This window comes from Oncorhynchus gorbuscha, unplaced genomic scaffold (assembly GCF_021184085.1).
Source record: "Oncorhynchus gorbuscha isolate QuinsamMale2020 ecotype Even-year unplaced genomic scaffold, OgorEven_v1.0 Un_scaffold_1035, whole genome shotgun sequence".
Classification (NCBI taxonomy): Eukaryota; Metazoa; Chordata; class Actinopteri; order Salmoniformes; family Salmonidae; genus Oncorhynchus; species Oncorhynchus gorbuscha.
The window spans coordinates 148,155-175,000 of NW_025745942.1; the positions used below are offsets into that span (position 1 = coordinate 148,155).

Below are 26,846 nucleotides of genomic sequence, written 5' to 3' on the forward strand. Positions count from 1 at the left end.
CCAGAAAGACGTCAACTTCAAAGCATCTGACAACATGATTTGACAGTCATCAGTATTACAAAGAAATCTGACCCTATTTTAGATTTATAGCTAACTACTGTAGTTAATTTATTTGACCACGTGTTTGCTTACTTCCTCCTCTGAAGAGATTACATGTGCCAGAACTACTTTAAGACATGAGCATGTGCTGCCTTTGAAATATTTTTTAATTGAACCTTTAACTAATGAATAACAAATTCTTATTTACATTGACGGCCTACCAAAAGGCAAAAGGCCCCCTGCGTGGACGGGGGCTGGGATTAATATACAAATATAGGAACAAACACACATCACGACGAGAGACAACACAACAGTCCATAAAGAGAGACCTAAGACAACATGGCATGGCAACACAGCATCGTAGCAACTGTGTACTAACTAACGTGCTTCTACACCTGCATTGCTTTCTGTTTGGGGTTTTAGGCTGGCTTTCTGTACAGCACTTTGTGACATCAGCTGATGTAAGAAGTGCTTTATAAATACATTTGATTGATTTATTAATGCGACACACAGAAATATGTATAGGGTCACTTCCATATTAAAGGGACCCATGATCACCAACATGGGATGTCTATATTTGTGAAAAATGTAAAGGTGTGTGTATATATATATATTTTTTTAACCATTTCCCATCCTAAAAATGAGGAATAAGCAAAGGCTTTGATTTCTGGTCAAACATATGGAAAAGGGGTCTTGGAAAACATCTACCAGAAAGTATTAAAATGTTTTATAAATACATTAAAACACAACCATGTTGGAAGTAAAGACCCCTAAAATCAACCCTTATATTTAGTTTTGGGGAAGTGTTTCTGCCTTCTGTAAGTTTAAGAAAACATTCCTTTGTGCCTTGACATTCCGTTATCAAAACCCCACATTAGCTATAGTGTTTTTACTGACCTACATTTTGCTAATGAATTATTACGTGATTACAACTCCAAATCCCGGCATCAAATAACAGCATTTCTGCAATTGAATTGGCTACAATGGGGAATCCTAGTAGTCACAAAACACAGTTGGATTCTCATGTTTGGACAGTAGAGTACAGTAAAGAAAGGTATAGTTACATACAGTAGAGTACAGTAAAGAAAGGTATAGTTACATACAGTAGAGTACAGTAAAGAAAGGTATAGTTACATACAGTAAAGAAAGGTATAGTTACATACAGTAAAGAAAGGTATAGTTACGTACAGTAGAGTACAGTAGAGAAAGGTATAGTTACATACAGTAGAGTACAGTAGAGAAAGGTATAGTTACATACAGTAGAGTACAGTGAAGAAAGGTATAGTTACATACAGTAGAGTACAGTAAAGAAAGGTATAGTTACATACAGTAGAGTACAGTAAAGAAAGGTATAGTTACATACAGTAGAGTACAGTAAAGAAAGGTATAGTTACATACAGTAGAGTACAGTAAAGAAAGGTATAGTTACATACAGTAGAGTACAGTAAAGAAAGGTATAGTTACATACAGTAGAGTACAGTAGAGAAAGGTATAGTTTACATACAGTAGAGAAAGGTATAGTACAGTAGAGTACAGTAAAGGTATAGTTACATACAGTAGAGTACAGTAAAGGTATAGTTACATACAGTAGAGTACAGTAAAGATATAGTTACATACAGTAGAGTACAGTAAAGAAAGGTATAGTTACATACAGTAGAGTACAGTAGAGCACACTAGTTGAGTACACTATCATTTACTGCACTGAACTGAACTATACTCTACTGAACTATACTGTACTGAACTCTAATGTACTGCATTATACTCTACTGTACTGAACTGAACTATACTCTACTGAACTATACTCTACTGAACTATCTTCTACCGAACTATACTGTACTGAACTCTTAATGTACTGAACTATACTCTATTGTACTGCATTATACTCTACTGTACTGAACTATACTCTACTGTACTGCACTATACTCTACTGTCCTGAACTCTAATGTACTGATCTCTGCTCTACTATACTTTACTGTACTCTACTGTATGAGTTTACAAATAAGATTGTTGTTTATGTAAAGTAATTTACTGTAAGCTAATAAATGTTGACCCAGTGTCAGTTTCAGAGCCAACAATAATTACCCTTCTAGGATAAATAGTCTGTTGTTATCAATATAATGTATAATGTTATTGTCAATGTAATTTACTGTGAACTTAGTGAATGTTCAACCAGTCTATTCTGTTTCCAGAACCGACCCAGATCTACAGGTTTCTCAGAACAAGGAACTTGATAGCGGTACGTTGGAGACCTGCTCAGCACCTGTCATTCTTTACTGTCTGTGGCCTCTAATGGTGTGTCTGTTATGAAGATGGTAACCATTTAATGTACCTCCTAGAAAAGCATTCTGTTGAGCAGATAAAGACTTACTTTGAACCAGGTGTAACATGGCTGGTTAATGATGTCTGTTTTGAAGATGGTAACCATTTAATGTACCTCTAGAATAGCATTCTGTTGAGCAGATAAAGACTTACCTTGAACCAGCTCTAACATGGCTGGTTAATGATGTCTGTTTTGAAGATGGTAACCATTTAATGTACCTCTAGAATAGCATTCTGTTGAGCAGATAAAGACTTACTTTGAACCAGCTGTAACATGGCTGGTTAATGATGTCTGTTTTGAAGATGGTAACCATTTAATGTACCTCTAGAATAGCATTCTGTTGAGCAGATAAAGACTTACTTTGAACCAGCTCTAACATGGCTGGTTAATGATGTCTGTTTTGAAGATGGTAACCATTTAATGTACCTCCTAGAATAGCATTCTGTTGAGCAGATAAAGACTTACTTTGAACCAGCTCTAACATGGCTGGTTAATGATGTCTGTTTTGAAGATGGTAACCATTTAATGTACCTCTAGAATAGCATTCTGTTGAGCAGATAAAGACTTACTTTGAACCAGCTGTAACATGGCTGGTTAATGATGTCTGTTTTGAAGATGGTAACCATTTAATGTACCTCTAGAATAGCATTCTGTTGAGCAGATAAAGACTTACCTTGAACCAGCTCTAACATGGCTGGTTAATGATGTCTGTTTTGAAGATGGTAACCATTTAATGTACCTCTAGAATAGCATTCTGTTGAGCAGATAAAGACTTACTTTGAACCAGCTGTAACATGGCTGGTTAATGATGTCTGTTTTGAAGATGGTAACCATTTAATGTACCTCTAGAATAGCATTCTGTTGAGCAGATAAAGACTTACTTTGAACCAGCTCTAACATGGCTGGTTAATGATGTCTGTTTTGAAGATGGTAACCATTTAATGTACCTCCTAGAATAGCATTCTGTTGAGCAGATAAAGACTTACTTTGAACCAGCTCTAACATGGCTGGTTAATGATGTCTGTTTTGAAGATGGTAACCATTTAATGTACCTCTAGAATAGCATTCTGTTGAGCAGATAAAGACTTACTTTGAACCAGCTGTAACATGGCTGGTTAATGATGTCTGTTTTGAAGATGGTAACCATTTAATGTACCTCTAGAATAGCATTCTGTTGAGCAGATAAAGACTTACTTTGAACCAGCTGTAACATGGCTGGTTAATGATGTCTGTTTTGAAGATGGTAAAGTTTTGATGCGCTGCACAGTTCCACTAGATAGAATGGCCTTCTTTTGGTCATTGGACAATCTGTTTGGTCATTGGACAACCTGTTTGGTCATTGGACAATCTGTTTGGTCATTGGACAATCTGTTTGGTCATTGGACAATCTGTTTGGTCATTGGACAATCTGTTTGGTCATTGGACAATCTGTTTGGTCATTGGACAATCTGTTTGGTCATTGGACAATCTGACAAAGTGCAGATTTCTAATATTTTTTTTCCCTTGTCATTTTGTTGTATTTTCAGCCCATATTTCTGCACAGAACCCTCACCTACATGTCCCACAGAAACTCCAGAACAAACGCCAAACGGTAAAAACCTGCTTTAGCCATTTAGGTTATTCTTCAATAACACAAACTCCACAGCAAATCAAGGGGAGGAAAAATAGGTTTATTTGAGAAGGGCAAATCAAGATGTTATGTTGGGAGGTAGATGTTCACATGTTCAGTCTCCCCTCTCAGCTTTTCTCCCCCGAACAAAGGAACAGGATGCTGTTTTATAGCCTAGGGTTGACCAATCAAAAGTCCTTGCAGTATGACTGGGCCAATGGCCAAATAACCAGTATCCTGCTCCAGACTGTACAGAACGAATCTCTGAGTTCAGGAGTGACATTCCACACATTTTAAACGGCTGTTGAACTGAAAACCAACTCCTATTTACATTGACAATTCACTATTGACTGTTTTTCGTATTATATTTTGTTTTTAGTACTCTCGTCCTCTCAAACTCTGCGTTGTGTATTTATCTTCTACGTATTCTTACACCTGCATGAAGGTGTTGATTCATCTGTTAAATGTTTTCACATGTACATTGACGGGTTAGGCATTCTCTGCATACTAATGAAGCGAGTTTGATGCGTTTCCAGTCTTTTAAATAGCCGACATGAGCACCAGACATAATGACCGTGAACCCGACGACCTCAGAACCTGAAGAGTTGGTAGGGTTTAAACCCTGTTGGATTACTGCAGGGGAGAGTGTGTATGTGTGTGGTTCAGTATGCTGTTATCTTAACAGAGGGCCAACCGCCATGGGGCTGCATAGTGTAGGAGGGGCTGCCCCTGCTGTTTCACTGAGTGATGTAATGTAGACATACATCTGTATGTCTATGGACTTGTTCAACGCTGCAGGTGACTACAGATTGACTGATCTACAAATCACCTTGAATCATATAACTACTCATTTATTATTTGTAGATCAATTTACCCATGATGCATCATCACAGATTTGATGCTCTTGAAAACCAGTGATCCCTGTGGGAATTGAAAATCAACCTTGTTGCTAGCGCTGCACTCTTCCTAGCTGAACCACACGGGACCATTGTCTGCTGAAATGAGACAATGTACGTGTAGGCTGGTTGGTTAATGGCTATATCTTTCTCTATGTAAATGAGAAACGGTGTGTTTAGTTATATTAGCTGTTTTGCATATCGTTTGACTATAGTGATATTTGGGTCCCTGAGTTCTTCTTGATTATAGTGATATTTGGGTCCCTGAGTTCTTCTTGATTATAGTGATATTTGGGTCCCTGAGTTCTTCTTGATTATAGTGATATTTGGGTCCCTGAGTTCTTCTTGATTATAGTGATATTTGGGTCCCTGAGTTCTTCTTGATTATAGTGATATTTGGGTCCCTGAGTTCTTCTTGATTATAGTGATATTTGGGTCCCTGAGTTCTTCTTGATTATAGTGATATTTGGGGCCCTGCGTTCTTCTTGATTATAGTGATATTTGGGGCCCTGAGTTCTTCTTGATTATAGTGATATTTGGGGCCCTGAGTTCTTCTTGATTATAGTGATATTTGGGTCCCTGAGTTCTTCTTGATTATAGTGATATTTGGGTCCCTGAGTTCTTCTTGATTATAGTGATATTTGGGTCCCTGAGTTCTTCTTGATTATAGTGATATTTGGGTCCCTGAGTTCTTCTTGATTATTATGATTATAGTGATATTTGGGGCCCTGAGTTCTTCTTGATTTGTGATATTTGGGGCCCTGGGTTCTTCTTGATTATAGTGATATTTGGGTCCCTGAGTTCTTCTTGATTATAGTGATATTTGGGTCCCTGAGTTCTTCTTGATTATAGTGATATTTGGGTCCCTGAGTTCTTCTTGATTATAGTGATATTTGGGGCCCTGCGTTCTTCTTGATTATAGTGATATTTGGGGCCCTGAGTTCTTCTTGATTATAGTGATATTTGGGTCCCTGAGTTCTTCTTGATTATAGTGATATTTGGGGCCCTGCGTTCTTCTTGATTATAGTGATATTTGGGGCCCTGAGTTCTTCTTGATTATAGTGATATCTAGAATCATATGTTTGCCCCCTACCATCACCAGCAATACTAATACAACCTGAAGTGATATAACTGAAGTGATGTCATCCCACCTAGACCTGCCAAATTCCCTCAAATTACTTCTTAATGCTGGAACACCCTCCTTAATTGAAAATGTTTCTTACAGAATAAATATGAAAAGCAAATGTATAACCATGGTAACTATCAAAACAGCGGAACAGTTAGGAGATTATGGGGAAATGATTAGACTAAAGGTCTGGGACACAACAGTTCACCTGACAGGTAGGTAGCCTAGTGGTTAGAGCTTTGGGCCATCGAATCCCAGAGCTGACAAGGTCTAAATCTGTCGTTCTGCCCCTGAGCAAGGCAGTTAACCCACTGTTCCCCGGGCGCCGACAACGTGGCTGTCGATTAAAGCAACCCTCCGCCCTGTCGATTCAAAGCAGCCCTCCGTTAAACCCCCTTTCGATTGAAGGCAGCCCTACCCCTTGTCGATTTAAAGCAGCCCTCTGTCGTTTTTAAAGCAGCCCTCCGCACCTCTCTGATTCAGGGGGGTTGGGTTTTCGGAAGACACATTTCAGTTGAAGTCATTCAGTTGGACAACTGACTAGGTGACTTTTCCATTCCCACAAGGCTGAATCCAAACATGTTATGTACATTTGACCATTTACTGTACGTTTCACTGCATATGTTGATAATGAAATCTGAAAATACTCTGAATACATTCAGGAACATGATACTATTCCTATGTGTTGGAGGTGCAACATAAGACAAACATTTTTCAACATGGGGCTAACTAACTGGTGTCTCCAAGGGGCCACACACACCTCTCCAAAGTGTTCATAGTAATTTCAATGCACTTTTATGTCTCAAAGAAGTCTTCAACTACAAGGTGCTTTTTAAAATCTCTCCTCTCGGTGCCGTTGAGGAACTAGAGCAAAGCACACTTGTTGTTTTGTTAGGAACACAACCCTGCATCTCCTCCATCATACTATTACTGTTGTTGTTTACACAATCCAAAAATGCTCTATTGTAAATCTATGGGCATCATTTGAAAGGTTGTTCTATGGTCAACATGACCTAGCTAAGTTATAAAATACGATGTTAAGCTTTCACAAGGCAATTCAGGGAAGCTGATGGTAATTCTGGTGCCTGTAGGAAGGAGTCGTGAGGGCATTCTGGTGCCTGTAGGAAGGAGTCGTGAGTGCATTCTGGTGCCTGTAGGAAGGAGTCGTGAGGGCATTCTGGTGCCTGTAGGAAGGGGTCGTGAGGGCATTCTGGTGCCTGTAGGAAGGGGTCGTGAGGGCATTCTGGTGCCTGTAGGAAGGGGTCGTGAGGGCATTCTGGTGCCTGTAGGAAGGGGTCGTGAGGGCATTCTGGTGCCTGTAGGAAGGGGTCGTGAGGGCATTCTGGTGCCTGTAGGAAGGGGTCGTGAGGGCATTCTGGTGCCTGTAGGAAGGAGTCGTGAGGGCATTCTGGTGCCTGTAGGAAGGAGTCGTGAGGGCATTCTGGTGCCTGTAGGAAGGAGTCGTGAGGGCATTCTGGTGCCTGTAGGAAGGAGTCGTGAGGGCATTCTGGTGCCTGTAGGAAGGAGTCGTGAGGGCATTCTGGTGCCTGTAGGAAGGAGTCGTGAGGCATTCTGGTGCCTGTAGGAAGGAGTCGTGAGGGCATTCTGGTGCCTGTAGGAAGGAGTCGTGAGTGCATTCTGGTGCCTGTAGGAAGGAGTCGTGAGGGCATTCTGGTGCCTGTAGGAAGGAGTCGTGAGTGCATTCTGGTGCCTGTAGGAAGGAGTCGTGAGGGCATTCTGGTGCCTGTAGGAAGGAGTCGTGAGGGCATTCTGGTGCCTGTAGGAAGGAGTCGTGAGGGCTCTAGTTCATAACGGCTGTCAGTCAAAACCCATACAGAGCTGTGAAGCACAGAGCCTGAGGTCTGACCTCATGTAAGCGTGTTACTGTACAGCCACTGAGCTCTGATGTCATGTATAGCATGTTACTGTACAGCCACTGAGCTCTGATGTCATGTTACTGTACAGCCACTGAGCTCTGATGTCATGTATAGCATGTTACTGTACAGCCACTGAGCTCTGATGTCATGTATAGCATGTTACTGTACAGCCACTGAGCTCTGATGTCATGTTACGTGAGCCACTGAGCTCTGATGTCATGTATAGCGTGTTACTGTAGAGCCACTGAGCTCTGATGTCATGTATAGCATGTTACTGTACAGCCACTGAGCTCTGATGTCATGTATAGCATGTTACTGACAGAGCTCTGATGTCATGTATAGCATGTTACTGAACAGACACTGAGCTCTGACGTCATGTTACTGTACAGCCACTGAGCTCTGATGTCATGTATAGCATGTTACTGTACAGCCACTGAGCTCTGATGTCATGTATAGCATGTTACTGAACAGACACTGAGCTCTGATGTCATGTTACTGAACAGACACTGAGCTCTGATGTCATGTATAGCATGTTACTGTACAGCCACTGAGCTCTGATGTCATGTATAGCATGTTACTGTACAGACACTGAGCTCTGACGTCATGTATAGCATGTTACTGAACAGACACTGAGCTCTGATGTCATGTATAGCATGTTACTGTACAGACACTGAGCTCTGATGTCATGTATAGCATGTTACTGTACAGCCACTGAGCTCTGATGTCATGTATAGCATGTTACTGAACAGACACTGAGCTCTGATGTCATGTATAGCATGTTACTGAACAGACACTGAGCTCTGATGTCATGTATAGCATGTTACTGTACAGCCACTGAGCTCTGATGTCATGTATAGCATGTTACTGTACAGCCACTGAGCTCTGATGTCATGTATAGCATGTTACTGTACAGCCACTGAGCTCTGATGTCATGTATAGCATGTTACTGTACAGCCACTGAGCTCTGACGTCATGTATAGCATGTTACTGAACAGACACTGAGCTCTGATGTCATGTATAGTGGTGTTACTGAACAGACACTGAGCTCTGACGTCATCTGTTACTGTCACAGCCACTGAGCTCTTGTCATGTATAGGATTTACTGTACAGCCACTGAGCTCTGATGTCATGTATAGCAGTGTTACTGAACAGACACTGAGCTCTGATGTCATGTGTTAACAGACACTGAGCTCTGATGTCATGTATAGCATGTTACTGAACAGACACTGAGCTCTGATGTCATGTATAGCATGTTACTGTACAGCCACTGAGCTCTGATGTCATGTATAGCATGTTACTGAACAGACACTGAGCTCTGATGTCATGTATAGCGTGTTACTGAACAGACACTGAGCTCTGATGTCATGTATAGCATGTTACTGTACAGACACTGAGCTCTGACGTCATGTATAGACACTGTTACAGTTTAGAAGTTTTATAAATACCCCCAAATCTGCCATTTTCACTCCATTTTCAAGGTTTGTACAGAGCTCAACGGGTTGACTACATCCTCACTTTACGATGATGCATATCTTCATTTAGTGGTGTCGTCTGATTCTCCCACTGTTCCACTTCCTGTCATGGATTTAGGAGCAGTGGGTGGAGCAGTGGGTGGAGCAGTGGGTAGGGCACTTTTCCAGTGTGGTTAAATCCTTGATGGGGAGTATGCAACACAAGTGTGGAGGAGGAGGAGGACACAGCCTCAGAGATGCAGTGTAAATCCCCAGTGTGTCCTGTCTATTAACCCTGGGGGGGGTTCTCTGGGGGGGTGTCAGGAAGTCCTCCAGGGTGGATCACCTGCTGTACAGAGTGGAGAAGAAGAGGGCTGAGCAGAAGGCACACAGGTAAACAGACCATTATCTTCCAGAGCTGTGTTCCGATACTAACCACACTAACTGGGGCGGCTGGGTAGCCTAGTGGTTAGAGCGTTGGACTAGTAACCGGAAGGTTGCAAGTTCAAATCCCCGAGCTGACAATCTGTTGTTCTGCCCCTGAAAAGGCAGTTAACCCACTAGGGTTAACACTTTGAGAGCCAAACACTCTGAATTTACCAACGGACAATCTGACAGTGCTCTGAATTGACAACGCTCTGAATTTACCAATGGACAATCTGACAGCGCTCTGAATTGACAACGCTCTGAATTTACCAATGGACAATCTGACAACGCTCTGAATTTACCAACGGACAATCTGACAACGCTCTGAATTTACCAACGGACAATCTGACAACGCTCTGAATTGACAACGCTCTGAATTTACCAACGGACAATCTGACAACGCTCTGAATTGACAACGCTCTGAATTTACCAACGGACAATCTGACAACGCTCTGAATTTACCAACGGACAATCTGACAACGCTCTGAATTTACCAACGGACAATCTGACAACGCTCTGAATTGACAACGCTCTGAATTGACAACGGACAATCTGACAGCGCTCTGAATTTACCAACGGACAATCTGACAACGCTCTGAATTTACCAACGGACAATCTGACATCTGACAATTGACAACGCTCTGAATTGACAATCTGACAACGCTCTGAATTGACAACGCTCTGAATTGACAACGCTCTGAATTGACAACGCTCTGAATTGACAACGCTCTGAATTGACAACGGACAATCTGACAGTGCTCTGAATTGACAACGCTCTGAATTTACCAACGGACAATCTGACAACACAACTCTGGCAGTCCAGATTTGAATTTATGAACACACCCGAAGTCGTAACATGTCTAGCTAGTTATTTGTAATGTTAACAAGCTAGCAAGAGGTTGCATAGCAACAGCATCAACTTCCTATAGACAGGCGAAGAGCTAGTACGCTCAACTGAAAGGATACCGTTTGTTTACAGAATACTAAAATGAACTAATAGTATCTATTCATTAAGTATGTAGTATACAGTATGTTAGTATGGGTACTCATTAAGTAGGTAGTATACATTATGTCAGTATGGGTACTCATTAAGTAGGTAGTATACAGTATGTCAGTATGGGTACTCATTAAGTAGGTAGTATACAGTATGTTAGTATGGGTACTCATTAAGTAGGTAGTATACAGTATGTTAGTATGGGTACTCATTAAGTAGGTAGTATACAGTATGTTAGTATGGGTACTCATTAAGTAGGTAGTATACGGTATGTTAGTATGGGTACTCATTAAGTAGGTAGTATACGGTATGTTAGTATGGGTACTCATTAAGTAGGTAGTATACGGTATGTTAGTATGGGTACTCATTAAGTAGGTAGTATACTGTATGTTAGTATGGGTACTCATTAAGTAGGTAGTATACGGTATGTTAGTATGGGTACTCATTAAGTAGGTAGTATACGGTATGTTAGTATGGGTACTCATTAAGTAGGTAGTATACGGTATGTTAGTATGGGTACTCATTAAGTAGGTAGTATACGGTATGTTAGTATGGGTACTCATTAAGTAGGTAGTATACGGTATGTTAGTATGGGTACTCATTAAGTAGGTAGTATACGGTATGTTAGTATGGGTACTCATTAAGTAGGTAGTATACGGTATGTTAGTATGGGTACTCATTAAGTAGGTAGTATACGGTATGTTAGTATGGGTACTCATTAAGTAGGTAGTATACGGTATGTTAGTATGGGTACTCATTAAGTAGGTAGTATACGGTATGTTAGTATGGGTACTCATTAAGTAGGTAGTATACGGTATGTTAGTATGGGTACTCATTAAGTAGGTAGTATACAGTATGTTAGTATGGGTACTCATTAAGTATACGGTATGTTAGTATGGGTATGAACACAGCTCTGGTCTTTTTCCATTAGTCCACTGTTGATACAGGGATGAAGTGGCCTGCTACACTTTCCTTGTTGAAAGTTCTCATTAATGTAGGTAGTTTAACCAATGTTGCAAAACAAAATGGGACTGTATCAATGAGTAGAATACCAGAATATCGTTTCTGAGTGGACTTTAACTTAAGTCCTTGATATCCATAGTCCTGCATGAATCCATTCATACCTGAAAGAAGGAGATCTAAGGTATGTTAGTAATCTTGGGTAACTCTTCCCCAGCCTGGTTCACACCTGCATGTCACCTTCACTGGGTTCTTTCATAAAGTAGGTAGTTTAACTTGATGTTTGTAGGGATGATTAAGTAGTGTTTAACTTGATGTTTGTAGGGATGATGGTCGGTAAGTGTTTAACTTGATGTTTGTAGGGATGATGGTCGGTAAGTGTTTAACATGATGTTTGTAGGGATGATGGTCGGTAAGTGTTTAACTTGTTTGCAGGGATGATGGCAAATATTAAATGTAATCATATCACATGCACGTTATTTGTTTAAATCCTGACTGGTCTTTTTACTACAGGGATTTCTCATTCCCCTCTCATCCCGTACGGTTACTGTCTTCTCATTCAATGAGTAGAATACCAGAATCTTCTTATTTCTCAGTGGACTTTAACTCCTAATTCCTTGATATCCATAGTTACTGTCATTAATCCATTCATCCTGAAAGAATGAGATCTTCTTATTCCCCTTTTGGTTACTGTCTTGTATTCCCCTCTCATCCCCAGTTACTGTCTTCTTATTCCCCTCTCATTCCCCTCATCCCTGGTTACTGTCTTCTTATTCCCCTCTCATCCTGTAAGTTACTGTCTTCTTATTTTCATCCTGATTACTGTCTTCTTATTCCCCTCTCATCCCGACGGTTACTGTCTTCTTATTCCCCTCTCATCCTGACGGTTACTGTCTTCTTATTCCCCTCTCATCCTGGACGGTTACTGTCTTCTTATTCCCCTCTCATTCCCCTCTCATCCTGATGGTTACTGTCTTCTTATTCCCCTTGTTCCCCTCTCATCCCGGGATTACTGTCTTCTTATTCCCCTCTCATCCTGACGGTTACTGTCTTTTATTCCCCTCTCATCCTGACGGTTACTGTCTTCTCATTCCCCTCTCATGATGACGGTTACTGTCTTCTTATTCCCCTCTCATCCTGACGGTTACTGTCATTCCCCTCTCATTCCCCTCTCATCCCGACGGTTACTGTCTTCTTATTCCCCTCTCATCCTGACGGTTACTGTCTTCTTATTTCTCATCCTGACGGTTACTGTCTTCTTATTCCCCTCTCATCCTGACGGTTACTGTCTTCTTATACCCCTCTCATTCCCCTCTCATCCTGACGGTTACTGTCTTCTCATTCCCCTCTCATTCCCCTCTCATCCTGACGGTTACTGTCTTCTCATTCCCCTCTCATTCCCCCCTCATCCTGACGGTTACTGTCTTCTCATTCCCCTCTCATCCCGACGGTTACTGTCTTCTTATTCCCCTCTCATCCCGACGGTTACTGTCTTCTTATTCCCCTCTCATCCTGACGGTTACTGTCTTCTTATTCCCCTCTCATCCTGACGGTTACTGTCTTCTTATTCCCCTCTCATTCCCCTCTCATCCTGACGGTTACTGTCTTCTTATTCCCCTCTCATCCTGACGGTTACTGTCTTCTTATTCCCCTCTCATCCCGACGGTTACTGTCTTCTTATTCCCCTCTCATCCCGACGGTTACTGTCTTCTTATTCCCCTCTCATCCTGACGGTTACTGTCTTCTCATTCCCCTCTCATCCTGACGGTTACTGTCTTCTCATTCCCCTCTCATCCTGACGGTTACTGTCTTCTTATTCCCCTCTCATCCCGACGGTTACTGTCTTCTTATTCCCCTCTCATCCCGACGGTTACTGTCTTCTTATTCCCCTCTCATCCCGACGGTTACTGTCTTCTCATTCCCCTCTCATCCTGGCGGTTACTGTCTTCTTATTCCCCTCAGAGAAGTCATCCTAGACTCAGAGAATGAGCAGAACTCTGTTTCTCTTCTTAAAGTCTGTCACAAGAAGAGGAAGGTAAGAGAGAGCCTAGGTGACGGTTACTGTCTTCTCTCATTAACCCTTTCTCTCTTTTCTCTTTTTACTCTCCCTTCATTTCCACTTCCCTGTTCTCTCATTCCCCCAGGATGTGAGCTGTTACTGTCAGGTTCTCATTCCCCTCTCATCCCAGCAGTCAGCCCAAGCCGGGCTCCTGTCCTTCTCTGGTGGTGTCAGTAGTGAGTTTCCCCTCTCACACGGTTAAGTCCTTCCCTGTTGTTCTGTCTCAGGACCAGCCAACGGACTGGTCAATGGACAGACCAATGAGAATATAGGTGGCTTAGTGCTGGAGTTAAACTACATGTCACTAGGGTAGATGGTGTGTGTGTATTCCCCTCTTCATTGGTACAGAGGATGTGTGTCTTGTGTGTGTGTGTGTGTGTGTGTGTGTGTGTGTGTGTGTGTGTGTGTTACTGTGTGTGTGTGTGTGTGTGTTGTGTGTGTGTGTGTGTGTGTGTGTGTGTGTGTGTGTGTGTGTGTGTGTGTTAACCCCAGTCTTGTATTGGTACAGAGGATTGTTAACCCCTCTCATGGTACAGAGGATGTGTGTGTGTGTGTTAACCCCAGTATTGTATTGGAACAGAGGAGGTGTCTTCTTATTCCCCAGTCTTGTATTGGTACCCCTCTCATGTGTGTGTGTTACTGTCTTCTTACCCCAGTCTTGTATTGGTACAGAGGATGTGTGTGTGTGTGTTCCCCAGTCTTGTATTGGTACAGAGGATGTTACTGTCTTCTTATTCCCCAGTCTTGTATTGGTACAGAGGATGTGTGTGTTACTGTCTTCTTATTCCCCCTCTCAGGTGTGTGTTAACCCCAGTCTTGTATTGGACAGAGGTTACTGTCTTGTGTGTTAACCCCATTACCCCTCTGTGTGTGTGTGTGTGTGTGTGTGTGTGTGTGTGTGTTGTGTGTGTGTGTGTACTGTCTTGTTATTCCCCTCTCATCCTGTGTGGTTACTGTCTTCTTATTCCCCTCTCATCTTGTACGGTTACTGTCTTCTCTTGTATTTACAGAGGATGTGTGTGTGTGTGTTAACCCCAGTCTTGTATTGGTACAGAGGATGTGTTGTGTGTTCCCCCCACTATTGTATTGGAACAGAGGATGTGTGTGTGTGTGTGTTACCCCAGTCTTGTATTGGTACAGAGGACTGTCTTCTGTGTGTGTGTTAACCCCAGTCCAGAGGACGGTTACTGTCTTCTTATTAACCCCAGTCTTGTATTGGAACCTCTCATATTGGTACGGTTACTGTCTTCTTAGTCTTGTATTGGTACAGAGGATGTGTGTGTGTGTGTTACTGTAACCCCAGTCTTCTCAGAGGATGTGTGTGTGTGTGTGTGTTAACCCCAGTCTTGTATTGGTACAGAGGATGTGTGTGTGTGTGTGTGTTAACCCCAGTCTTGTATTGGTACAGATGTGTGTGTGTGTGTCTCATCCCAGTCTTGTATTGGTACAGAGTTACTGTCTTCTTATTGTTAATTCCCAGTCTTGTATACAGGAAGAAGCAGGAGCAGACGGTACAGAGGATGTGTGTGTGTGTGTGTGTTAACCCCAGTCTACAGAGGAAGTTAACCCCAGTCTTGTATTGGTACTCAGTATTGTATTGGAACAGAGCAGTTAACCCCTCTTGTATTGGTACAGAGGATGTGTGTGTGTGTGTGTGTGTGTGTGTGTGTGTGTGTGTGTGTGTGTGTGTGTGTGTGTGTGCTGCTGTGTTAAAGTCTTGTATTGTCACAGGATGTGTGTGTGTGTGTGTTAACCCCAGTCTTGTATTGGTACAGAGGATGTGTGTGTGTGTGTGTTAACCCCAGTCTTGTATTGGTACAGAGGATGTGTGTGTGTGTGTGTGTGTGTGTGTTAACCCCAGTATTGTATTGGAACAGAGGAGGTGTGTGTTAACCCCAGTCTTGTATTGGTACAGAGGATGTGTGTGTGTGTGTGTGTTAACCCCAGTCTTGTATTGGTACAGAGGATTTGTGTGTGTGTGTGTTAACCCCAGTCTTGTATTGGTACAGAGGGTGTGTGTGTGTGTTAACCCCAGTCTTGTATTGGTACAGAGGATGTGTGCTGTTAACCCCAGTCTTGTATTGGTACAGAGGATGTGTGTGTGTGTGTGTTAACCCCAGTATTGTATTGGAACAGAGGAACAGTGTGTGTGTGTTAACCCCAGTCTTGTATTGGTACAGAGGATGTGTGTGTGTGTGTGTTAACCCCAGTCTTGTATTGGTACAGAGGATGTGTGTGTGTGTGTGTGTGTGTGTGTTAACCCCAGTCTTGTATTGGAACAGAGGACGTGTGTGTTAACCCCAGTATTGTATTGGTACAGAGGAGGTGTGTGTGTGTGTTAACCCCAGTCTTGTATTGGTACAGAGGATGTGTGTGTGTGTGTGTGTTAACCCCAGTCTTGTATTGGTACAGAGGATGTGTGTGTGTGTGTGTGTTAACCCCAGTCTTGTATTGGTACAGAGGATGTGTGTGTGTGTGTGTGTTAACCCCAGTCTTGTATTGGTACAGAGGATGTGTGTGTGTGTGTTAACCCCAGTCTTGTATTGGTACAGAGGAGGTGTGTGTGTGTGTGTGTTAACCCCAGTCTTGTATTGGTACAGAGGATGTGTGTGTGTGTGTGTGTTAACCCCAGTCTTGTATTGGTACAGAGGATGTGTGTGTGTGTGTGTGTTAACCCCAGTCTTGTATTGGTACAGAGGATGTGTGTGTGTGTTAACCCCAGTCTTGTATTGGTACAGGTGTGTGTGTGTGTGTGTGTGTGTGTGTGTGTGTGTGTGTGTGTGTGTGTGTGTGTGTGTGTGTGTGTGTGTGTGTGTGTGTGTGTGTGTGTGTGTGTGTGTGTGTGTGTGTGTGTGTGTGTGTGTGTGTGTGTGTGTGTGTGTGTTAACCCCAGTATTGTATTGGTACAGAGGATGTGTGTGTTAACCCCAGTCTTGTATTGGAACAGAGGATGTGTGTGTTAACCCCAGTCTTGTATTGGTACAGGTGTGTGTGTGTGTTAACCCCAGTATTGTATTGGTACAGAGGATGTGTGTGTTAACCCCAGTCGTGTATTGGTACAGGTGTGTGTGTGTGTGTTAACCCCAGTCTTGTATTGGTACAGAGGATGTGTGTGTTAACCCCAGTCTTGTATTGGAACAGTGTGTGTGTGTGTGTGTGTTAACCCCAGTCTTGTATTGGTACAGGTGTGTGTGTGTGTGTGTGTGTGTGTGTGTGTGTGTGTGTGTTAACCCCAGTCTTGTATTGGTACAGAGGATGTGTGTGTGTGTGTGTGTGTGTTAACCCCAGTCTTGTATTGGTACAGAGGATGTGTGTGTGTGTTAACCCCAGTCTTGTATTGGAACAGAGGAGGTGTGTGTGTGTGTTAACCCCAGTCTTGTAGTGTGTGTGTGTGTGTGTGTGTGTGTGTGTGTGTGTGTGTGTGTGTGTGTGTGTGTGTGTGTGTGTGTGTGTGTGTGTGTGTGTGTGTGTGTGTGTGTGTGTGTTGGAACCCCAGTCTTGTATTGGTACAGAGGATGTGTGTGTTAACCCCAGTCTTGTATTGGTACAGAGGGTGTGTGTGTGTGTGTTAACCCCAGTCTTGTATTGGTACAGAGGATGTGTGTGTGTGTGTGTGTGTGTTAACCCCAGTCTTGTATTGGTACAGAGGATGTGTGTGTGTGTGTGTGTTAACCCCAGTCTTGTATTGGTACAGAGGAGGTGTGTGTTAACCCCAGTCTTGTATTGGAACAGAGGAGGGTGTGTGTGTGTGTGTGTTAACGTGTGTGTTAACCCCAGTCTTGTATTGGAACAGAGGAGGTGTGTAACCCTTAAACTGTGTAACCCCAGTCTTGTATTGGTACAGAGGAGGTGTGTGTTAACCCCAGTCTTGTATTGGAACAGAGGAGGTGTGTGTTAACCCCAGTCTTGTATTGGTACAGAGGAGGTGTGTGTGTGTGTGTTAACCCCAGTCTTGTATTGGTACAGAGGAGGTGTGTGTTAACCCCAGTCTTGTATTGGAACAGAGGAGGTGTGTGTTAACCCCAGTCTTGTATTGGTACAGAGGATGTGTGTAACAGGAAGAAGAGAAGCTCCACCGTCAGACAAGAAGAAGTTGGAGAAACGATGTTCGTAGCTCAGATGACTGTGTTTGATAAGAACAGGTACACACACACACACACACACACACACACACACACACACACACACACACACACACACACACACACACACACACACACACACACACACACACACACACACACACACACACACACACACACACAGCTATGTCTTACTATACTTGAGGACTTTCTGGGAACCAACAATTTGATTCCCATTCAAGTTCTTATTTTCCCTAACCCTTAAACTTAACCCCTAAACCTAACCCTTAAACTTAACCCCTAAACCTAACCCCTAACCCTTAAACCTAACCCCTAACCCTTAAACTTAACCCCTAAAAACCCCTAACCCTTAAACTTAACCCCTAAACCTAACCCTTAAACTTAACCCTTAAACTTAACCCCTAAACCTAACCCCTAACCCTTAAACTTAACCCCTAAACCTAACCCTTAAACTTAACCCCTAAACCTAACCCCTAACTCTTAAACCTAACCCCTAACCCTTAAACTTAACCCTTAAACTTAACCCCTAAACCTAACCCCTAACCCTTAAACTTAACCCCTAAACCTAACCCTTAAACTTAACCCCTAAACCTAACCCTTAAACTTAACCCCTAACCCTTAAACTTAACCCCTAAACCTAAAACCTTAAACTTAACCCCTAACCCTTAAACTTAACCCCTAAACCTAACCCCTAACTCTTAAACTTAACCCCTAACCCCTAAACCTAACCCTAAAATAGCCTTTAACAAGTGAGGACCGGCTGAATGTCCTCACTTGTCTGAATTATAGTTGGTTTACTACTCTTGGACTTTAGGTACTCACCAGTACAGTACACACACACACACACACACACACACACACACACACACACACACACACACACACACACACACACACACAGACACAGACACAGACACAGACACACACACACACACAGACACAGACACAGACACAGACACAGACACAGACACACACACACACACACACACACACACACACACACACACACACACACACACACAGAGGGTTGTGTTCTTTTGTTATTCATCTTTCACACACAAACACACTCCGGGGACTGTGGGCTTGTCCCGCGTCTCCGGGGACTGTGGGGCTTGTCCCGCGTCTCCGTGCTTGTCCCGCGTCTCCGTGGGGCTTGTCCGCGTCTCCGTGGGGCTTGTCCCGCGTCTCCGGGGGACTGTGGGGCTTGTCCCGCGTCTCCGGGGGACTGTGGGGCTTGTCCCGCGTCTCCAGGGGACTGTGGGGCTTGTCCCGCGTCTCCGGGGGACTGTGGGGCTTGTCCCGCGTCTCCAGGGGGACTGTGGGGCTTGTCCCGCGTCTCCGGGGGACTGTGGGGCTTGTCCCGCGTCTCCGGGGGACTGTGGGGCTTGTCCCGCGTCTCCAGGGGGACTGTGGGGCTTGTCCCGCGTCTCCGGGGGACTGTGGGGCTTGTCCCGCGTCTCCGGGGACTGTGGGGCTTGTCCCGCGTCTCCGGGGACTGTGGGGCTTGTCCCGCGTCTCCGGGGACTGTGGGGCTTGTCCCGCGTCTCCGTGGGGCTTGTCCCGCGTCTCCGTGGGGCTTGGGTCTGTGGGGCTTGTCCCGCGTCTCCGGGGGACTGTGGGGCTTGTCCCGCGTCTCCGGGGACTGTGGGGCTTGTCCCGCGTCTCCGGGGACTGTGGGGCTTGTCCCGCGTCTCCGGGGACTGTGGGGCTTGTCCCGCGTCTCCGGGGGCTGTGGTGGGGCTTGTCCCCGCGTCTCCGTCTCCGGGGACTGTGGGGCTTGTCCCGCGTCTCCGGGGACTGTGGGGCTTGTCCCGCGTCTCCAGGGGGACTGTGGGGCTTGTCCCGCGTCTCCGGGGACTGTGGGGCTTGTCCCGCGTCTCCAGGGGGACTGTGGGGCTTGTCCCGCGTCTTGGGGGACTGTGGGGCTTGTCCCGCGTCTCCGGGGGACTGTGGGGCTTGTCCCGCGTCTCCAGGGGACTGTGGGGCTTGTCCCGCGTCTCCGGGGACTGTGGGGCTTGTCCCGCGTCTCCGGGGACTGTGGGGCTTGTCCCGCGTCTCCGGGGGACTGTGGGGCTTGTCCCGCGTCTCCATGTTTGTGTGTGTGTGTGTGTGTGTGTGTGTGTGGACTGTGGGGCTTGTCCCGCGTCTCCGTGGGGACTCCGTGGGGCTTGTGTCTCCGTGGGGGCTTGCGTCTCCGGGGACTGTGGGGCTTGTCCCGCGTCTCCGGGGACTGTGGGCTTGTCCCGCGTCTCCAGGGGGACTGTGGGGCTTGTCCCGCGTCTCCGGGGACTGTGGGGTTTGTCCCGCGTCTCCGGGGACTGTGGGGCTTGTCCCGCGTCTCCGGGGGACTGTGGGGCTTGTCCCGCGTCTCCGGGGGACTGTGGTGCTTGTCCCGCGTCTCCGGGGGACTGTGGGGCTTGTCCCGCGTCTCCGTGGGGCTTGTCCCGCGTCTCCGGGGGACTGTGGGGCTTGTCCCGCGTCTCCGGGGGACTGTGGGGCTTGTCCCGCGTCTCCGGGGGACTGTGGGGCTTGTCCCGCGTCTCCGGGGGACTGTGGGGCTTGTCCCGCGTCTCCGTGGGACTGTGGGGCTTGTCCCGCGTCTCCGGGGACTGTGGGGCTTGTCATGTGCGTCTCCGGGGGACTGTGGGGCTTGTGTCTCCGGGGGAGCGTCTCCGGGGGACTGTGGGGCTTGTCCCACAACACCTGCATTGCAGTTGGCCGTCTAGAAATCACCTTTCTTCACAAAAACCGACTCACTTTGCAGTTGTTGGATGGCCTCTATCTGTTGCTGTTAATGTTTGTGTGTTTGTGTGTGTGTGTGTGTGTGTGTGTGTGTAGGCGTCTGCAGTTGTTAGATGGAGAGTATGAGGTGTCTATGCAGCAGATGGTGGACTGTCCTGTCAACAAGAAGAGAGCCACCTGGGAAACGAACCTGGATGGAAAGGTACGTGTGTGTTGTCACCAGACCACAATTTGGACTTGGAAACCAGGTTTAGTATCACGTTACTCCATACCAAAACAATACCTGTGTTGTCATGTGCTGCTGCCATGCTATGTTGTTGTCTTGTCTGTTGTCATGTGCTACTCTGCTATGTTGTTGTCTGTTGTGTTGTCATGTGCAGCTGCCATGCTATGTTGTTGTCTTAGGTCTCTATGTACTGTTGTGTTGTCATGTGCTGCTGCCTTGCTATGTTGTTGTCTTAGGTCTCTATGTACTGTTGTGTTGTCATGTGCTGCTGCCTTGCTATGTTGTTGTCTTAGGTCCCTCTTTATGTGCTGTTGTGTTGTGTGTGCTGCTGCCTATATGTTGTTGTCTTAGGTCTATGTGCTGTTGTGTTGTCATGTGCTGCTGCCATGCTCATTGTAAATGTTGTTGTCTTTAGGTCCCTCTTTATGTGCTGTTGTGTTGTCATGTGCTGCTGCCTTGCTATGTTGTTGTCTTAGGTCTCTCTTTATGTACTGTTGTGTTGTCATGTGCTGTTGTGATGTGTGTTTGGTCCTATATTTTTATATATATATATATATATGTGTGTGTGTATAATTTTTAATCCCAGCCCTCGTCCCCGCAGGAGGCCATTTGCCTTTTGGTAGGCCCTCATTGTAAATAAGAAGTTGTTCTTTAACTGACTTGCCTCGTTAAATAAAGTTCAATAAAAAAATGTAAATAAATAAAAGGTATATTAACAAGTCCCAGAATGGCTCCTGATCCAGTCAGATGAACTCAGCTACTCTGTTCATTAGTTAGGGATCTTAGAAGTTCAGTATTGTTACATTTAAACATGATACAGTCCAGACTCCCAGTACAGGCTGAGTGGAGAGCTAACATGATACAGTCCAGGCTAAGTGGGGAGCTAACATGATACAGTACAGGCTGAGTGGAGAGCTAACATGATACAGTACAGGCTAAGTGGGGAGCTAACATGATACAGTACAGGCTGAGTGGAGAGCTAACATGATACAGTCCAGGCTAAGTGGGGAGCTAACATGATACAGTACAGGCTAAGTGGGGAGCTAACATGATACAGTACAGGCTAAGTGGGGAGCTAACATGATACAGTACAGGCTAAGTGGGGAGCTAACATGATACAGTACAGGCTAAGTGGGGAGCTAACATGATACAGTACAGGCTAAGTGGGGAGCTAACATGATACAGTACAGGCTAAGTGGGGAGCTAACATGATACAGTACAGGCTGAGTGGAGAGCTAACATGATACAGTACAGGCTAAGTGGGGAGCTAACATGATACAGTACAGGCTGAGTGGAGAGCTAACATGATACAGTCCAGGCTAAGTGGGGAGCTAACATGATACAGTACAGGCTAAGTGGGGAGCTAACATGATACAGTACAGGCTAAGTGGGGAGCTAACATGATACAGTACAGGCTAAGTGGGGAGCTAACATGATACAGTACAGGCTAAGTGGGGAGCTAACATGATACAGTACAGGCTGAGTGGGAGCTAACATGATACAGTACAGGCTAAGTGGGGAGCTAACATGATACAGTACAGGCTAAGTGGGGAGCTAACATGATACAGTACAGGCTAAGTGGGGAGCTAACATGATACAGTACAGGCTAAGTGGGGAGCTAACATGATACAGTACAGGCTAAGTGGGGAGCTAACATGATACAGTACAGGCTAAGTGGGGAGCTAACATGATACAGTCCAGGCTAAGTGGGGAGCTAACATGATACAGTACAGGCTGAGTGGAGAGCTAACATGATACAGTACAGGCTAAGTGGGGAGCTAACATGATACAGTACAGGCTAAGTGGGGAGCTAACATGATACAGTACAGGCTAAGTGGGGAGCTAACATGATACAGTACAGGCTAAGTGGGGAGCTAACATGATACAGTACAGGCTAAGTGGGGAGCTAACATGATACAGTACAGGCTAAGTGGGGAGCTAACATGATACAGTCCAGACTAAGTGGGGAGCTAACATGATACAGTCCAGACTAAGTGGGGAGCTAACATGATACAGTCCAGGCTAAGTGGGAGCTAACATGATACAGTCCAGACCCCCAGTACAGGCTAAGTGGAGAGCTAACATGATACAGTCCAGACTCCCAGTACAGGCTAAGTGGGAGCTAACATGATACAGTCCAGACTCCCAGTACAGGCTAAGTGGAGAGCTAACATGATACAGTCCAGACTCCCAGTACAGGCTAAGTGGGGAGCTAACATGATCCACAGTCCAGACTCCCAGTACAGGCTAAGTGGGGAGCTAACATGATACAGTCCAGACTCCCAGTACAGGCTAAGTGGGGAGCTAACATGATACAGTCCAGACTCCCCAGGCTAAGTGGGGAGCTAACATGATACAGTCCAGACTCCCAGTACAGGCTAAGTGGAGAGCTAACATGATACAGTCCAGACTCCCAGTACAGGCTAAGTGGGGAGCTAACATGATACAGTCCAGACTCCCAGTACAGGCTAAGTGGGGAGCTAACATGATACAGTCCAGACTCCCAGTCCAGGCTAAGTGGCGACAGGCACGGTGTATTCCGTTGGGGACATTGACTGCGTTGATAAACAAATTTGATCCGTGAGATACATTTGGCAGGAAGTATCGAAAATAAAAATGATTGTATCAAAAAAAGTCCAGAAGTTTTGTATACGGTGCATCACTAGTATGTAATTCCTCCTCCCAGGCCCCTGGTCTTCCTCTCTGAACAGACAGGAAGAGGTCAGCACTTCCCTTTACTCATGTCTTTGTCTCTCTACCCCACTTTCTGTAGCTCCTCCCTCCGTTTGAGACGTTCTCCAAGGGTCCTACTCTCCAGTTCACACTGCGTTGGACAGGCGAGCCCAGTGATAGGTCGACGGCCCCTGTGGCCAAACCCCTCGCCACGCGGAACGCTGACGCTAGCAGCCTGACCTCCGACCCTAAGCCCTGCTCCCTCAGACCCACTCAGACCGTAGGTGAGACACGGACCAGACGACGCACTCGCACACAGACGGACTGTTGTAATTTGTAGATTTTTATGTCTTTAACGTCCGTTATAAAAAGGAAGTTAAGAGGCAGTTTTGTGAGCCAATGCTAACTAGCGTTAGCAAAATGACTGGAAGTCTGTGGTGTCTGCTAGCGAACATTAGTTAGCAATTGCGCCAGTGATAGTTAGCAACATCCTTCATACTGGACACTGAGAAATAAAAGTAGTATCCACGAGTTCATCTGATTTCTGGGGAAGTAGATAAATGACCTCATTAGCAAAATCCTGAAGTATCCCTTTGAACGTGGAACACGTTAAAGAATCCCTTTGAACGTGGAACACGTTCTATGACCTCACCAAAGAATCCCTTTAAACGTGGAACACGTTCTATGACCTCACCAAAGAATCCCTTTGAACGTGGAACAGGTTAAAGAATCCCTTTGAACGTGGAACACGTTCTATGACCTCACCAAAGAATCCCTTTGAACGTGGAACACGTTCTATGACCTCACCAAAGAATCCCTTTGAACGTGGAACACGTTCTATGACCTCACCAAAGAATCCCTTTAAACGTGGAACACTTCTATGACCTCACCAAAGAATCCCTTTAAACGTGGAACACGTTTCTTCCCTCTCTCTGTAGCTGTGAAAGACTCCTTCAGCAGTACAGAGTTTCAGATGAGACAAGAACACACACTTGAGGAACCGAGTGACAATCTACGCATATTCTACCAGGTGAGAGGGAGAAACACACTTGTATTCTTGACTTTAGAGCAGATTGCATTGTGCAATCCATGTCTGAATCACAGTTGTGTTGTGCTTGTCTTTTGTTCTCTTGTTATGTGTCTGACTGGAGGTGGATGGTATGAGAGACCTGGTCCTTTATAACAGGTCTGACTGGGGGTATTAGAGACCTGGTCCTTTATAACAGGTCTGACTGGGGGTATTAGAGACCTGGTCCTTTATAACAGGTCTGACTGGGGGTTATTAGAGACCTGGTCCTTTATAACAGGTCTGACTGGAGGTGGATGGTATTAGAGACCTGGTCCTTTATAGCAGGTCTGACTGGGGGTTATTAGAGACCTGGTCCTTTATAACAGGTCTGACTGGGGGTATTAGAGACATGGTCCTTTATAACAGGTCTGACTGGGGGTTATTAGAGACCTGGTCCTTTATAACAGGTCTGACTGGGGGTGGATGGTATTAGAGACCTGGTCCTTTATAGCAGGTCTGACTGGGGGTTATTAGAGACCTGGTCCTTTATAACAGGTCTGACTGGGGGTTATTAGAGACCTGGTCCTTTATAACAGGTCTGACTGGAGGGGTTATTAGAGACCTGGTCCTTTATAACAGGTCTGACTGGGGTTATTAGAGACCTGGTCCTTTATAACAGGTCTGACTGGAGGTGGATGGTATTAGAGACCTGGTCCTTTATAACAGGTCTGACTGGGGTTATTAGAGACCTGGTCCTTTATAACAGGTCTGACTGGGGGTATTAGAGACCTGGTCCTTTATAACAGGTCTGACTGGGGGTATTAGAGACCTGGTCCTTTATAACAGGTCTGACTGGAGGTGGATGGTATTAGAGACCTGGTCCTTTATAACAGGTCTGACTGGGGTTATTAGAGACCTGGTCCTTTATAACAGGTCTGACTGGGAGTTATTAGAGACCTGGTCCTTTATAACAGGTCTGACTGGAGTCCTTTATAACAGGGATGGGGTTATTAGAGACCTGGTCCTTTATAACAGGTCTGACTGGGGGGGTTATTAGAGACCTGGTCCTTTATAACAGGTCTGACTGGGGGTATTAGAGACCTGGTCCTTTATAACAGGTCTGACTGGGGGTTATTAGAGACCTGGTCCTTTATAACAGGTCTGACTGGGGGTTATTAGAGACCTGGTCCTTTATAACAGGTCTGACTGGGGGTTATTAGAGACCTGGTCCTTTATAACAGGTCTGACTGGGGGTTATTAGAGACCTGGTCCTTTATAACAGGTCTGACTGGGGGTTATTAGAGACCTGGTCCTTTATAACAGGTCTGACTGGGGGTTATTAGAGACCTGGTCCTTTATAACAGGTCTGACTGGGGGTGGATGGTATTAGAGACCTGGTCCTTTATAACAGGTCTGACTGGGGGGGATTATTAGAGACCTGGTCCTTTATAACAGGTCTGACTGGGGGTTATTAGAGACCTGGTCCTTTATAACAGGTCTGACTGGGGGTTATTAGAGACCTGGTCCTTTATAACAGGTCTGACTGGGGGTTATTAGAGACCTGGTCCTTTATAACAGGTCTGACTGGGGGTGGATTATTAGAGACCTGGTCCTTTATAACAGGCTGACTGGGGGTTATTAGAGACCTGGTCCTTTATAACAGGTCTGACTGGGGGTTATTAGAGACCTGGTCCTTTATAACAGGTCTGACTGGGGGTTATTAGAGACCTGGTCCTTTATAACAGGTCTGACTGGGGGTTATTAGAGACCTGGTCCTTTATAACAGGTCTGACTGGGGGTTATTAGAGACCTGGTCCTTTATAACAGGTCTGACTGGGGGTTATTAGAGACCTGGTCCTTTATAACAGGTCTGACTGGGGGTTATTAGAGACCTGGTCCTTTATAGCAGGTCTGCATCCTGTTCCCTATATAGTGCCCTTCATTTGACCAGGGCCCATGGTTCACTATGTAGGCAATAGGGTCCCATTTGGTTCAATGTATTTCAGACTTGGCTGTCAAGGATGGGGAGTTTCATAGTTTCTACTGACTCATACTCTATGGTCAGACTGGCTGACCTTATGTGTAGAATTACATAGTCTATATCCTTCTCACGCTCTCCTTCTCCTCTCACCCCTCTCTCTCTCCCTCCCTCCCTCACCCCTCTCTCTCTCCCTCTCTCTCTCTCCTCTCTCTCCTTCTCTCTCTAGTTCCTGTATAACCACAACACACAGCAGCAAACCGAGGCTAGAGATGACCTCCACTGTCCCTGGTGCACTCTGAACTGTAGGAGACTCTACAGTCTCCTCAAACACCTCAAACTGGCCCACAGCAGATTC

General features: G+C 45.2%; 1 pseudogene; it reads left to right on the forward strand.

The window, feature by feature from the left end:
* Positions 1-26,846, forward strand: part of LOC124021061 — a 38,738-nt pseudogene that overhangs the window by 947 nt on the left and 10,945 nt on the right.